Source organism: Macaca mulatta, chromosome 2 (assembly GCF_049350105.2).
Source record: "Macaca mulatta isolate MMU2019108-1 chromosome 2, T2T-MMU8v2.0, whole genome shotgun sequence".
In the NCBI taxonomy this organism is placed as follows: Eukaryota; Metazoa; Chordata; class Mammalia; order Primates; family Cercopithecidae; genus Macaca; species Macaca mulatta.
Window position 1 is genome coordinate 81,758,039 of NC_133407.1, and position 14,129 is coordinate 81,772,167.

General features: G+C 46.3%; 1 protein-coding gene across 3 annotated transcripts in view; it reads left to right on the plus strand.

Annotated features, from left to right (window-relative positions):
- Window positions 1–893: 893 nt before the first annotated feature.
- Window positions 894–14,129, plus strand: part of GPR160 (G protein-coupled receptor 160) — a 48,981-nt gene continuing 35,745 nt past the window's right edge. For 2 of the 3 annotated variants that reach the window (XM_077990172.1, XM_077990171.1), the window contains exons 1-2: window positions 894–1,430; window positions 2,162–2,290. The gene's annotated coding sequence lies outside the window, so the exon portion shown is untranslated. 3 annotated transcript variants of the gene reach the window in all.

Genomic DNA, 14,129 nt, shown 5'->3' on the forward strand with positions numbered 1-14,129 from the left:
TGAAGAGAAGGAAGAAATTATGCAATATTTTATTTATTTATTTTTTCAGATGAAGCCTCTCTCTGTTGCCCGTGCTGGAGTGCAATGGCGTGATCTTGGTTCACTGCAACCTCTGCCTCCTTTGTTCAAGCCATTCTCCTGCCTCAGCCTCACAAGTAGCTGGGACTACAGGCATGTGCCATCATGCCTGGCTAATTTTTGTATTTTTAGTAGAGATGGGGTTTCACCATGTTGGCCAGGCTGGTCTCGAACTCTTGACCTCAAGTGATCCACCCGCCTTAGTCTCCCAAAGTGCTGGGATTACAGGCTTGAGCCACCGAGCCAGCCTAATTGTTCGATATTTTAAATGTTTAAATGACCAGCAAGTCATAGGTGCTCAACAAATATTTGTTGAATGACAACAAATTAGCACTGTTGACACAAAAAGGGCAATGCAATGTATGTGCTATTTAATATTTGCAGATTTTTATTTAAAAATCTGAATTCACAGTACACTGCAGGTGGTTGCTTAGAAGCATACAAGTTTCAAGTTCTGTCACCCTGTGTATACTTTTTTTTTTTTTTTTTGAGACCTCCGGAGTCTGGCTCTTGCTGCCCAGGCTGGAGTGCAATGGTGCGGTCTTAGCTCACCTCAACCTCTGCCTCCCGGGTTCAAGCTATTCTCATGCCCCAGGCTCCCGAATAGCTGGGATTACAGGTGCGTGCCACCACGCCCGGCTGATTTTTGTATTTTTAGTAGAGATGGCGACCAACGTGGACCATGTTGGCCAGGCTGGTCTCGAAATCCTGACTTCAAGTGATCCGCCCATCTTGGCCTTCCAAAGTGCTAGGATTACAGGCATGAGCCATCGCCTGGCCACCCTGTGTATCTGGAGACAACTGCCAAGTCTAAATTTGCAGAGGTAAGGGAAGGAGAAGTTTTGACCCAGTGGCCCCCGCTCGCCCTGCCTGCTGGGGAGATGGGGAGCTCCTAGGACAGGAGCTGGGTCCTCAAGACGTGGCACGAGGAAGGGGGTCGCAGTAAGCCCCCAGCGGCTCCCGCACTGCGCACCCCTGGGGGGTCCCTCTGCCAGCCTCAACCCAGCCCCCTCCTAGCCGGCGGGCGGTGGCAGTCTCCGTGATATCTTTCCGTCCAGCCGGCAGGCGGCGCCCTCCGGCCCTTGTTTCGTCGGGCCCGGACGGGGCGTGCGCGCTCAAAGGTTGCCCGGCTCTGTCGCCCGCATTTCCTGGCCTGGAGCCGGCTGAGCCACAGCGGGGTCGCCGCGGGGTCCCGGGGCTGTGCTACCCCGCCCCTCCCGGGAGCGCGCGGGGTGGGGCTGGACCAGGCCAGCGCGCTGGGCCCTCGCCCCTCCCTCGGGCAGTCACCTGGGCACGGGCGCCGCAGGTGCCGGGCACTCAACCTTGCGGAGCCGACAGCCATCGATCCTCGGGTGAGTGCGGGCGCGGGTGGAAGGCGCCCGGCGCTCTCGCCACCGGCGTCCCAGCCGCCGGGCGGCCAACTGTCCCCGCGCCGCTCCCGGCCTCCCTGGCCGGGTGCTCAGCGCGTCTGGGAGGGGAAGGAATTTCCTTTGCAGGAACTCAGGGGTTGGGGGTTCTCTGCTACTTAAGAGATCCAGGAGTGGGGCGCGGACGCCCAAGCCTCCCACCTTCGGGATGGGGATTACAGAGGAGCCTTAGCAACTGAGGTCCGTCGTGGGTTTGAGGGCATGGGGTCCGGGGAATGGGCGTGTCCCACACCCAGAGACTCGCCACCCTCTCTCCAGGGGAGATGCTTTTTGAGCATGACAAACCCAGCAAGGTTACAGAAGTGGGTGTATGCAACTCTTCGCTCTTTCCTGGCGCCCAGAGGTGAATAGTCTCTCTCTCTCTCTCTCACACACACACACACACACACACACACACACACACACGCGCGCGCGCGCATTCATTGGGGCCGACTTTGCGTCCCCTCCCCTGGCCTTGGGCGTTGGGGACTGCGCCCCCGCCCGCGCCGGCCACTGGGATTAAGCCCCAGGGCCTTGCCCGGCTGTTTGTTTTTCGAGGCAGTTGCGTCCCGGTAGGTTCCTGGATGACCATCCTGGCTGGCTCAAAATTCCCTCTAGATTACCTGCGTCCATCCCCAAGAACCCAGCGGCTGAAACGCCTTTTCTCATCTGCACAGGTGCCCTGGAGGTGGTGGCAGGGCCGCCCCCTGCAGTCCGGAGGCGAACGCACTTACCCGACCTCCGGAGGCAGGTTCGGCTGGGAGGAACCGCTCCGGCTTCGTCCTACACTTGCGCAAATGTCTCCGGTAAGGGGAAGTGTTGCTTAAATCCCAGAGATAACCCCCGTCGAGAAGCATAGCAAGACATATGAACGAGTGTTTAGCTCTCAGTATTGTTATTGCTTCGAGTGAAATGGTTTCGTGTGTACTTTGTGCATTTATATATAAATATAAACATATATGTATACATTTGACAAGCTCTAAGACCGGCACTTACTTGTGATATCTCCAGAACAGAGTTATTATAGTTATTTGGAAATTGTCAGTGGGAATCAGCCTGGCTGGTATGAGAATTACAGGGAGGAGGACCTGTGTGCAATTTCAAAACGATTTAAGAGACATTCGGTGGCAATACAAGGTGCGGACGTTGGTTGGATCCTGATTTGATGAATGTTTTTTAAAATGAAGATGATGGCTGAGTGCGGTGGCTCACACCTGTAATCCCAGCACTTTGGGAGGCCGAGGTGGGTGGATCATCTGAGGTCAGGAGTTCGAGACCAGCGTGGCCAACATGGTGAAACCCTTCTCTACTAAAAATACAAAAATTAGCAGGGTGTGGTGGCACGCGCCTATAATCCCAGCTACTCGGGAAGGCTGAGGTAGGAGAATCACTTCAACGCCGAAGGCAGAGACTGCAGTAAGCCGAGATCGTGCCACTGCACTCCAGCCTGGGAGGCAGAGCGAGACTTCCTCTCAAAATAAATAAATAAATAAATAAATAAATAAATAAATAAATATATAAGGAGACGATGAAGGAAATTTCTACTGATTATTTGATAGTATCAAGGAAATTATAATAGTTCTGTTTAGTTACTTTTGGTAATGGTATCATGACTAAGGTTTTAAAAATCCCTGTAGAGACACACACTGAAGTTGAAATACTACTTTAGGATTTGCTTCAGAATTATTCAGTTTTAGATGCTAGCAGAGAAGTGAGGGGAACAAGATGAGAGGAGATTGTTCATGGATTGTTAATAGTTGAAGCTGGAGAGAACACATGGACACAGGGAGGGGAACATCATGCGGCGGGGGCAGCCTGTTGGAGGATGGGGGCAAAGGAGAGGGAGAGTATTAGGACAAATACCTAATGCATGTAGGGCTTAAAACCTAGATGACAGGTTGATAGGTGCAGCAAACCCCCATGGCACATGTATATGTGTATACCTATTAACAAACCTGCACGTTCAGCACATGTATCCCAGAACTTAAAGTAAAACAGAAATAAAAATAGTTGAAGCTGGATGATGGTTATGGAAGTCCTTACACTATTTCAGTATTTGTGTGTGTTTGGCATTTTCCTTTAAACAGAACACCACCACCTGTGGAGCTTTTTTGCATAAGGTAGGTTTGGCACTGCAGCTGAGTTTAGATGCGAGGTCTTCCACAGTCCCTCGTTTTTTGTAAATTGGGTGTCAAGGCTGCTTCTCCAGACTCGGTCATAAAAAGTTTTTTTCTCCCTACTGGAGGTGCTGATTTATTTTGCTCAGAAGGCAGAGGGTGTTTGCTGAGTGTGACAAAGCTGAGCGGATCAAGTTGATGCAGGTGGAGGCTAGGTCAGCTTTTTTTTATACAAAGGGCATTAGCAAGCCTGGGGGTTGATTGCCTCCAGTCGGGCGGATTGTATAAAGTGTGTTAGCAGTTTTGCCTAATTGCGCAAATCCCTTCCAAGTTATGCTCATCAAAAAACAGAGTTCAGAGTAGTGAACACACATGTCTGTTTACACTTAGGATTTATGTACACTTCTGGAAGCACTGTATGCATCAATAAAAAGTGTACATGATAAAAACAAAGCACAAAATGAGTGGAGGGCTGCTTGTTGCTGTGTTGTGTTGCCTGTTTCATCGTTACCTTGTTTGCTTTAGGGATCATGACGTGTAAATATTTAGCAAAGCACTGACTCCTAAAAGTTCTGCATGGCGTTTAACACATTTTTTTCAAGAACCATGCTTGTAGGAGGGTAAGGAAGGAGTAGTAGCTATATCTTCATCAGGCTTGCTCTAAATTTTTTTTCTCCAGATTTAGCCTATAATTCCTACTCATTCTGTCATGCTTGGTCAGTAATTTGGAAAAGCGGTGATTCTGAGAGGGAGCTGTTGAAGTTAATAGAGGGAGGAAGGGGAGGTATATTCCCGAAAGGCAAATCCACATTTTTTAGTAGCTTCAGTATAACTGAATGTAATGCCTTTGGATTTAAGGATAAAACAAGTCAAAGAGATGAGATCTGGGACAGTTAAAAGTTGAAGTGTTCAGTGAATCTCCTCAGCCTAGACCTTGCTCCTGTAGATTCACTAATCTAAAGGATGTAAAGATGTTTTAAGATTCAGTTGAGGAATGCTGAAGCATGTCCTAATTTCACTGCTGTGATGGGAAAATAATGAGACAACCAACAAAAATCCCCTTTAGTAGGGGGAAATACCACAGTGAATTAATCATGGTACTTAAATGAAGTGAAATTGTTTGGTTTGTGCCTCTGTTTTCTTGGTATGAATAAAATAAGTGTACAACTGTCACGTAACTTCATTTTATACCTCAGTTTCCTCTCTAGTTCCCTAAAAGAGCATGGAAAGAGAAAAGAAACTTGCCTGGCCCTTTAGTGACCAAACTAATGTTTACTCTCCTCTGTAGGAGGGTGGTAGATTTGGACTCTGGAGAGTTGATTGCTAATAGCTGTTTTAAGGACTTACCACAAATGTGATACTATTTCGCCCTGATTCTCATTATTAAGGATATAAATGCATTAGAAAAGCAAATTGCTCCCCTGTCGGGCTAGAAATGATAGGAAAGGGTGTTGGCAATCTAGTCAACGATATTCTTCTAGATTCATAAGCACTTAGCTTTCATGTACAGCACCTCATCCCATCCTGTAAGGCGGAGCAGTGGTGATAGAGGGTAATTTTGGTTTTTAACAGATGGGAACATTGAAATATAAGGAAGTCAGCCTGGGCAACATAGTGAGACCTTTACTCCACAAAATAAAAATAAATAAATAAAAATTAGCCAGGTATGGTGGTACACGCCTGTAGTCCCAGTTACTCAGGAGGCTGAGGTGGGAGGATTGTGTGAGTCTGGGAGGTCGAGGCTGCAGTGAGCTGTGATCACACCACTGTACTCCAGCCTGGGTGACAGAGCAAGATATTGCCTCGAAAAAGAAATCTAAAGAAGATTGCTTTAAATCACTTCTTTAGGGAGATAGGGAAGGAAATTTAACGTTGATCAAGAGTTCATTGGCTAAAAAAAAGAGTTCATGGGCTGGGTGTGGTGGCTCACACCTGTAATCCCAGCTCTTTGGGAGGCTGAGGGGAGGAAGGTTTGCTTGTGGCCAAGAGTTCAAGACCAGCCTGGGCAACATAGTGAGACCCCCATCTCTACAAAAAAATAATAATAATAATAATAAAATTGGCCAGTGTGGTGGCTGAGGTGGGAGGACGGCTTGAGCCCAGCAGTTCCAGGCTGTAATAAGCTATGTTTGCACCATTGCACGCCAGCCTGGACAACAGGGCAAGACTCTGTCTCTTAAAAAAAAAAAAAAAAAGAATTCATGGTAGTCTTCACACAGGTTTTTGTTTTTTGTTTTGTTTTGAGACAGAGTTTTCGCTCTGTTGCCCAGGCTGGAGTGCAATGGTGTGATCTCGGCTCACTGCCACCTCCACCTCCTGGGTTCAAGCAATTCTCCTGCATCAGCCTCCCGGGTAGCTGGGATTACAGGTGCCAGCCACCATGCCTGGCTAATTTTTGTATTGTTAGTAGAGACGAGGTTTCACCATGTTGGCCAGGCTGGTCTCGAAGTCTTGACCTCAGGTGATCCACCCACCTCAGTCTCCCAAAGTGCTGGGATTACAGGTATGAGCCACCATGCCCGGCCCACACATTTTTAATTCTGACAAATGTCTCTAGGTTGGGTATTATCAGTCCATTTTGCAAATGGAAGTTGAGGCTAGAGGTTAATAGTTTTTGCCTGAGGTCTTGTAGCTAGTAAAAGTAGAGCTAAGATGCAAACTCAGCTCCGTCAGATTTGACAGTCTGCATTATTTCTGGCAGTTTCACACTACCTTTAGCAGGAAGCAGAGCAACATGCCCAAGAATTGCGTAGTCTAGGCAAACTGTCTTCTTACCACACCCTACTGTCCTGGTGACAGGCGGGGGGCATGGGTCACATCTGACCAACACATGTTCTGTCGGGCCAGCATAGAGCTTAAAAAAAACACTGAGTCAGTGTTGAAAATTGGGAAATTTCAAATATTCTGCCCTAACGATTCCCAAAGGCAATACTAGAGCAGCTGCCTCTTTAAGGAAGTGTAGTACATACCAGTCCCCTCAGCCCCCAGCAATCCCTAAAGTAGTCCCCAGCCCTGAGATTGCACTTTTTTTTTTTTTATGGTAAGAAATCTTTCTATGTGTGTGTTTCTACCCCAAATGGAATAACAAAATATAGGTTGAGAGGCTCTTGTTGCAAAAAAAAATGGTAAAGACACTTTGGGAGGCTGAGGTGTGGGGATCACCTGATGTCGGGAGTTCGAGACCAGCCTAACCAACATGGAGAAACCCCATCTCTACTAAAAATACGAAATTAGCCTGGCGTGGTGGCATATGCCACTTGGGAGGCTGAGGCTGGAGAATCACTTGAACTCAGGGAGCGGAGGTTGCAGTGAGCCGAGATTGCGCCATTGCACTCCAGCCTGGGGAACAAGAGCGAAACTCCATCTCAAAAAAAGAAAAGAAAAGAAAAGAAAAATGGGAAAGATCATACTCCTTTGAGGAAATGAGAGTCTTGTATTTAGTTCCAGTGCTTCTCTGTCAGACGAATACAAGTTGTGTTGTCATTTTTCTCCCATGCTGTCTATTTTTCTCACAAGGAACTTGTTTGCTACCCCTTGCGGTTTGACAAGAATGGAGTAGGTGTGGGCAGGCCTCAGTAGGGAAAAGGAATGGCTCCAAACTCCCACACCATTGGGTCTTTGTGAGTAGGCAGGTGGGTGCCCTGCCAGGATAGGGCACAAAAAAGCCCTTTAACCCTTCCCCTTTAAACAGCCTGACTCTGGGACCCATGTGGATCCTGAGGTTGTGTGTCAGCTCTCTGTAGCTGCTTTGAACTGGACCCCAGCCACTCTGAGGGGTTCCTAGGACTTGCAAAGGGCCCCCTCCCCCATCCTTCTCTGCCCACACTCTCCTGCTGATGACAAGTCCACTTCTACACGCTGCTTAGACACAGCACCCCCAGAAGGCTCTACAGGGATGAGGAGCTGAGGCGCCCGCATAGTGCAGCCTTCAAGGGGTTTCTGTGGCAGAAGTCCAAGGGTGGCTTAATTTCCTTGCCTTCAGACTTTCGGTTAAGGGTCATGGGGCAAACATTCTCGCCTCTGTGAATAGCTGGAGTTTCACGACCGTTGAAGTTTCTCTTTAGATCTTTGTTTCCTTCCCGTGAGTTCTGCATTTTCTTCCCCTGTGTGTGTGCTGTGGAGGAGAACGAAAAGAGGAAATGGCACAAAAGTGAACCCTGTTGGGTGGCTTTGAGGAAATCTGAGGTGCTGTTATGGGCCTTTGTCACTCGAGTTGTCAGTCTAGGTGTGTGTGTAAACGGATATAGAATAAACAAAGTCTCCAAGTGGAACAACTTGGCCAAAAGAAGTGAGTTCAGACCGGGCGTGGTGGCTCACACCTGTAATCTCAGCACTTTGGGAGGCTGAGGTGGGTGGATCATGAGGTCAGGAAATGTAGACCATCCTGGCTAACACAGTGAAACCCTGTCTCTACTAAAAATACAAAAAAAAAAAAAAATTAGCCAGGCGTGTTGGCGCTCACCTGTAGTCCCAGCTACTTGGGAGGCTGAAGCAGAAGAATTGCTTGAACGGGGAGGCGGAGGTTGCAGTGAGCTGAGATCATGCCACTGCACTCCAGCCTGGGCGACAGAGCGAGATTCTGTCTTAAAAAAAAAAAAAAAAAAAAGAGAGAGAAAGAAAAAAAAAGTGAGTTCAGAGGCCCACAAGTTTTATGAATGCCGAACCCGCTGCTTGAGGGGATCCTTTCTGGATAACTCTGGAATCAGGTTTGTGGGTGTGTGTTCCCTCAGGTGATGATGAACCCCCGTGTCAAGGAAGAGTGGGGTAATTGGTTATTAGCCAGAGCCAACAGGGAGAGGCTGAGCAGTCTGAGTATGGACTCAGCCAGATCCCTGGGTTTCATTTCTGGTTCTTCCACCACCTGTGTGACCTCATTTTTTTAAAACCTCTTTGTCCCTCAGTTTCCCCTGTGTAAGCTAGGAGTAATAACAGTACCTATGTCCTAGGGCTGCGAGGATTCACTGGCACGTCAAGTGCTTGTAGCAGTGCCTGGCATGGAGCAGGATGGACTGTGAGTTAGCTATTATTGTTGTTGTTGTTGTTAGAGCCCTGCTTCCTTTACTTTCAGTTTTACTGGGGAGAATTTCCCCCACATAATGTTAGAAGAAAGACCACAGGGAAGAAATGCATCTGAGCTCTGACCTCTGTTCGTGGAGTGAGCCATGGGCTGCTCATCTGGGTTGCCACGTGGCCATAGGGAAATGTTCTCCATGACAAATGCTAACAGGGTGTTTGGTGCAGCAGCAGCTTTGGAATTGGTGAGAACTGGGCCACAGCTTGTGGCTTTGAACCAAGGCTTTGGCTTTGTTGTTCGGGGATTAAAATCTCCTTTTTTAATCTGTGACTGACTGTGGAAAGGAGCTGGAATCCCCTAGCATTCGCGTGGATACAAACTCCACTCCCTTACGAGAGAGCGGACTGGTGTTAGCCGCGACACAGGAGTCCCAGCCTCAGCTGTGCCACTGCCTGGCAGGGGTTTAAGGCTAGGTCTTCTGGGCAGCCAGTGCCTCTTCTGTCACCTGGGAATAAGCATATCTAATAGGAATGTTGTGAGGGGCTAACAACATTTTATGAAAGCCTGACAGAGACACAGTGAAGTACAATGCCTGACTTGCACCTTAGTAGTAAAATCATAGAACAGATACATTGAGAGGCTTACTCTTTAACTTGGAAAAGTAATATAGATGCTGTTAACTAGTGTTTATTTAATATTTTGTAGTTCTGAAAAGGACCATCTGGTTTGATCTTTAAACTAGCAATGCAGGTTTCTGTTTGTTCACATTTGTTTCTATTGCCTTTTGGCTGCCTGTCAGGAGAGGTACAGAAGTGAACCCAGGTTCAGGCCAGAAATGAGAACATGGAAGGACCTTCATTTTACTTTATCAGAGAGGTAACATGAGTTCTGATTCTTTATGCCCATAAGTAATTCTGAGGAGGGAGCACTTTAGAGATTGATAGCTAAGGTGTTCCTGGGAAGCTGAAGGCATCCATGGTGTCCAGGGAAGCTGAATGGAGGGCCAGTGATTCCCCTCCAAGCAGCAGGGCAGAGGTCCCCCCCGTTGATAGCCCTTGCCCAGTCCCCTCCAGCAGGGACAGGTGGGAAGAAGACAGGCAGTAGGCTTTGGATTCTCCCTCCTGCCCCAGGTGCAGACCCAAAGCTTCAGAGTCCATTCTACCTTCACCTAACCCTTCGTCCTTCTCCTGCGCTCCAGCCGGGTGTTCTGGTGAGAAGTCTATACCCACCACACCCTCACCGCATCCTCAGTGGATGGGCCCCAAGCCTGCACTCTCCTGCTCAACCCCTGCGAGGTTTTCTCTTCTTCCCATGTCCTCTGCGGCTTTCCACTGCTGCCCTTGCCTCCTGATCCTGCCTGCCTTCAACTTTACTGTATTCTGAAAGGTTTAAAGGGAGGAGTCTTTTATGACCCGCAATCCAAGGATCTGAAGGCATTGACATTTGGGTATATTTCCTTTCTATTTTGTTTTACTTTGGTTTTTTAGAAATTTAAAAAATTTTAACATTTTATAAACAATTCATTTTATGTTAGAATTTTAACATAGTTGCCATACTATGATTACAATTTATCATTATGATGATATCAAAAAGATACCTGCATGCATATGTTTATCATAGCACAATTCACAATTGCAAAGATATGGAATCAGCCTAAGTGTCCATCAACCAATGAGTGGATAAAGAAAATGTGATATATATATACACACATCACATATATACACACACACACCATGGAATACTAGTCGGCTATAAAAAGAACAAAATAATGTCTTTTGCAGCAACTTGGATGGAACTGAAGACCATTATTCTTTTTTTTTTTTTTTGAGATGGAGTCTTGCTCAGTCACCCAGGCTGGAATGCAGTGGCCCAATGTCGGCTCACTGTAACCTCCACCTCCCAAGCGATTCTCCTGCCTCAGCCTCACGAGTAACTGGGATTGCAGGCACCCGCCATCATGTCCAGATAATTTTTGTAGAGCAGGGTTTCACCATGTTGGCCAGGCTGGTCTCGAACTCCTGACTTCAGGTGATCCATCCGCCTCGGCCTCCCAAAGTACTGGGATTACAGGCGTGAGCTACCACGCCCATGAAGGCCATTATTCTAAGTGAAGTAACTCAGGAATCGAAAACGAAATGCCGTATGTTCTCACTTATAAGTAAGTGGAAGCTAAGCTATGGGTACACAGAGGCATACAGAGTGATATAATGGACTATGGAGACTCAGAAGGGGAGGATGGGAAGGGGATGAGGGATGAAAAACAACCTATTAGGTACAATGTACACTATCTGGGTGATGAGCACTCTAAAATCCTAGACTTTACCACTCTACAGTTCATCTATGTAACAAACCCACTTGTACACCTAAAGCTATTAAAATTTTTTTTAAATAAAAAATATCATTGTATTCCCCTATGTCTTTATAAATATTTTTAATGACTGCATGCTGTTTTAGTCTTTTTTAGCCATTCTCTTAAAATATTAGAGAACTAAGTCGTTGCTCATTTTTTGATGTTGTACATCATTCCAATTTGAATGCACATAAACCTTGGAGCCCATTTCACATTATTTGAGATGGATTCCTGTAAAAATAATTACCGAGTCAAAGGTTTTCAACGTGGAAAGTTTTCTTTCTTACCATGAAAGCAACAAATTTGTATTGTGGAAGATACAAATTTGTAAAAAGTAAACATGTACCTCTATTGTCACCAACCAGTTGCTGTTCGTGTCATCGGGTTCTACCCCTCCAGGATACGTGTCCTCTTCAGGCTTGCTCCATCCGTGGCGTGGCCTGTGCGCTGGCAGCATGGCATCACCTGGGAGCTTCTTAGAAATGCAAAATCTCAGGCTCGCCCCAGACATATTGAATCAGAATCTGTCTTTTAACAAGATCCATATTCAAATTTCAGAAGTCTTAGTCCCTGAGGCCACCACCTTACCAGTTACGGTGGGCTGGCATTAATTACCTCTGATCTGTGAATATACATACAATTTTTCCTATTTCCCTGATATTAGGATGTACCACTGTGTCTATTTCCTACATTTTTCCTGTTTCCATACATTTTTCCTATTTCCCTAATATTGGGATGTACCACTGGTTTGCATCCTCGTATCTCCCTTAACGTAAGACCATCTAAGGACAACAGCAGGCTCCCCTCAGTAACACCGGTTCAGGGATCAGCAGGATCCCATCTCATCCCCCTGTGAGAAGCCCTGCTACACACAGCTTTATCTTGCATCTGTCATTTAACATAATACCATCAGCATTTTCCTGTTACCTAGTTTTTCTCTCAATAATAACAAATTTTATCTTTCATGGCTGCAGGTGGTAGTCCATCTTATGACTGTCTCATAATTCATTTGACTCATTCCCTAATGTTTAGACATTAAGTTGTTTTGGTTCTTTTGGAGACAGGGGAGGGTGTACTGTGGGCTATTACAAGTATGCCGAATTTACGCAGTAATTATTTCCTTCAACCCAGATTATTTTCTGATGATGAATTACCAGAGTGCAGCCACTGGGTCAAAAGGCGTGAACATTTTAAACCCTCCTTAAATGCCCCAGGAGTATAGGAAGTGCCCTGACATTGTGCCCTCCCAGACACTGGGTAGTGTGGTCTGTAGACAACTCCAGGGAGCAGGGTCATGCCTCATTCGCATCACGCCTCCAGGGCTGGTGTAGAGCCAACTCTGAGGGTCACTCTAAGGGGGACCTAGGGGAATGGAAAGGAAGTGACAGAAGGATGGGCAAGCTGCCCGTGGTGGTGGTGCTCCTTTCCTCCTGGCCTGAGTCCTCTGTCACAGTAGATGTCACGGACCAGGCAGCAGCCTTCCTCAGGGTGTGTCCACAAAGTTTAGCCTTTCCTCCTGGCACCCATCTTCCAGTGGCTTGGGAGCTGGAGCCGGCGGTGGAGGCCTGAAATGACTACTCGGTGAGTCTGGAACCTGCTGGACCTGATTGCTGCCAAGCTTGTTTTTGTTTCATGAGTCTGAGACTGTTAGGTTCTCTAATACTTCTTTCCTCTCACCAGCAGACCAAGAACCTGATATTAAGTAAACTTTATTCTGAAAGGTACACTCAAACAATTTCTTTTTTTTTTTTTTTTTGAGACTGAATTTCACTCTTGTTGACCAGGCTGGAATGCAGTGGTGTGTTCTCGGCTCAATGCAACCTCCCACCTCTCAGGTTTAAGTGATTCTCCTGCCTCAGCCTCCCAAGTAGCTGGGATTACAGGTGCCTGCCACCACACCCACCTAATTTTCTTCCTCTTCGTCTTTTTGGTTGTTGTTGTTGTTGTTGTTGAGATGGAGTTTCGCTCTTGTAGCCCAGGCTGGAGTGCAATGGCGCGATCTCAGCTCACCACAACCTTCACCTCCCAGGTTCAAGTGATTCTCCTGCCTTGGCCTCCTGAGTAACTGGTATTACAGGCGCCTGCCTCCATGCTCGGCTAATTTTTTTTTTTTTTGAAACGGAGTTTTGCTCTTGTTGCCCAGGCTGGAGTACAATGGCGCGATCTCGTCTCACCATAACCTTCACCTGCCAGGTTCAAGTGATTCTCCTACCTCAGCCTCCCAAGTAGCTGGTATTACAGGCATGCACCACCATGCCCACCTAATTTTTTTGTATTTTTAGTAGAGGTGGGGTTTCTCCATATTGGTCAGGCTGGTCTTGAACTCCCGACCTCAGGCAATCCACCTGCCTCAGCTTCCCAAAGTGCTGGGATTACAGGCGTGAGCCACAGTGCCCGGTTGACAATTAAATTTTTAAAAATTGAAACATCAGTATTGTATATGTGATTAAGTCATAATTTGAACTTTGATGCCTGGAATACATTTTTCATCCTCCTTAAAAGTTTTTGGAGTAAATAAGTGAATTAATATACAATGAGTTTGATTCTGTTGCATTATTTACATATGTTAAATGTATTTTTGTTTGTATCATGACATAATTAAAACATTTAAAAATGAGTACCAAACTCTTAGCCATTTATATTAACTATTTGACATGGGCAACAGAAACGCACACTGCTGTACCTCCTGAAAATTCATGTGATTAATTGATGCTGAATTTGTCCAGTAGTATGTCTTTTGGGGGGCATTTTTAAGTATTTAAAAATTTTCGAGGTACATACAGTAAAATGCACAGATCTTAAGTGTTTAGTTTTGATAAATGTATGCACCTATGTAAACAACATTCCTGTCAAGACACAGAACATTTTCATGCTTCAGGCAGTTCTCTCATGCTACTTTGCAATCAGTCCAGAGGCACTTGCTGTTCTGATTTCCAGCACCATAAATGAGCATTGTCTGTTCTTCAACTTCATATAAATGGATTGTGATATATAGTAGACAAACAAAAGTGGCTGCTTTTGTTCAACATAATGCTTTTGAGATTTATACATGCGTGACTCTGTAATTCTTTATTGGTAACTAATATTACATTCTTTGAATATACTCTAATTTAGCCATTCTCCTTTGATGATCACTTGGGTTGTTTCCAGTTTTGGGCTATTGT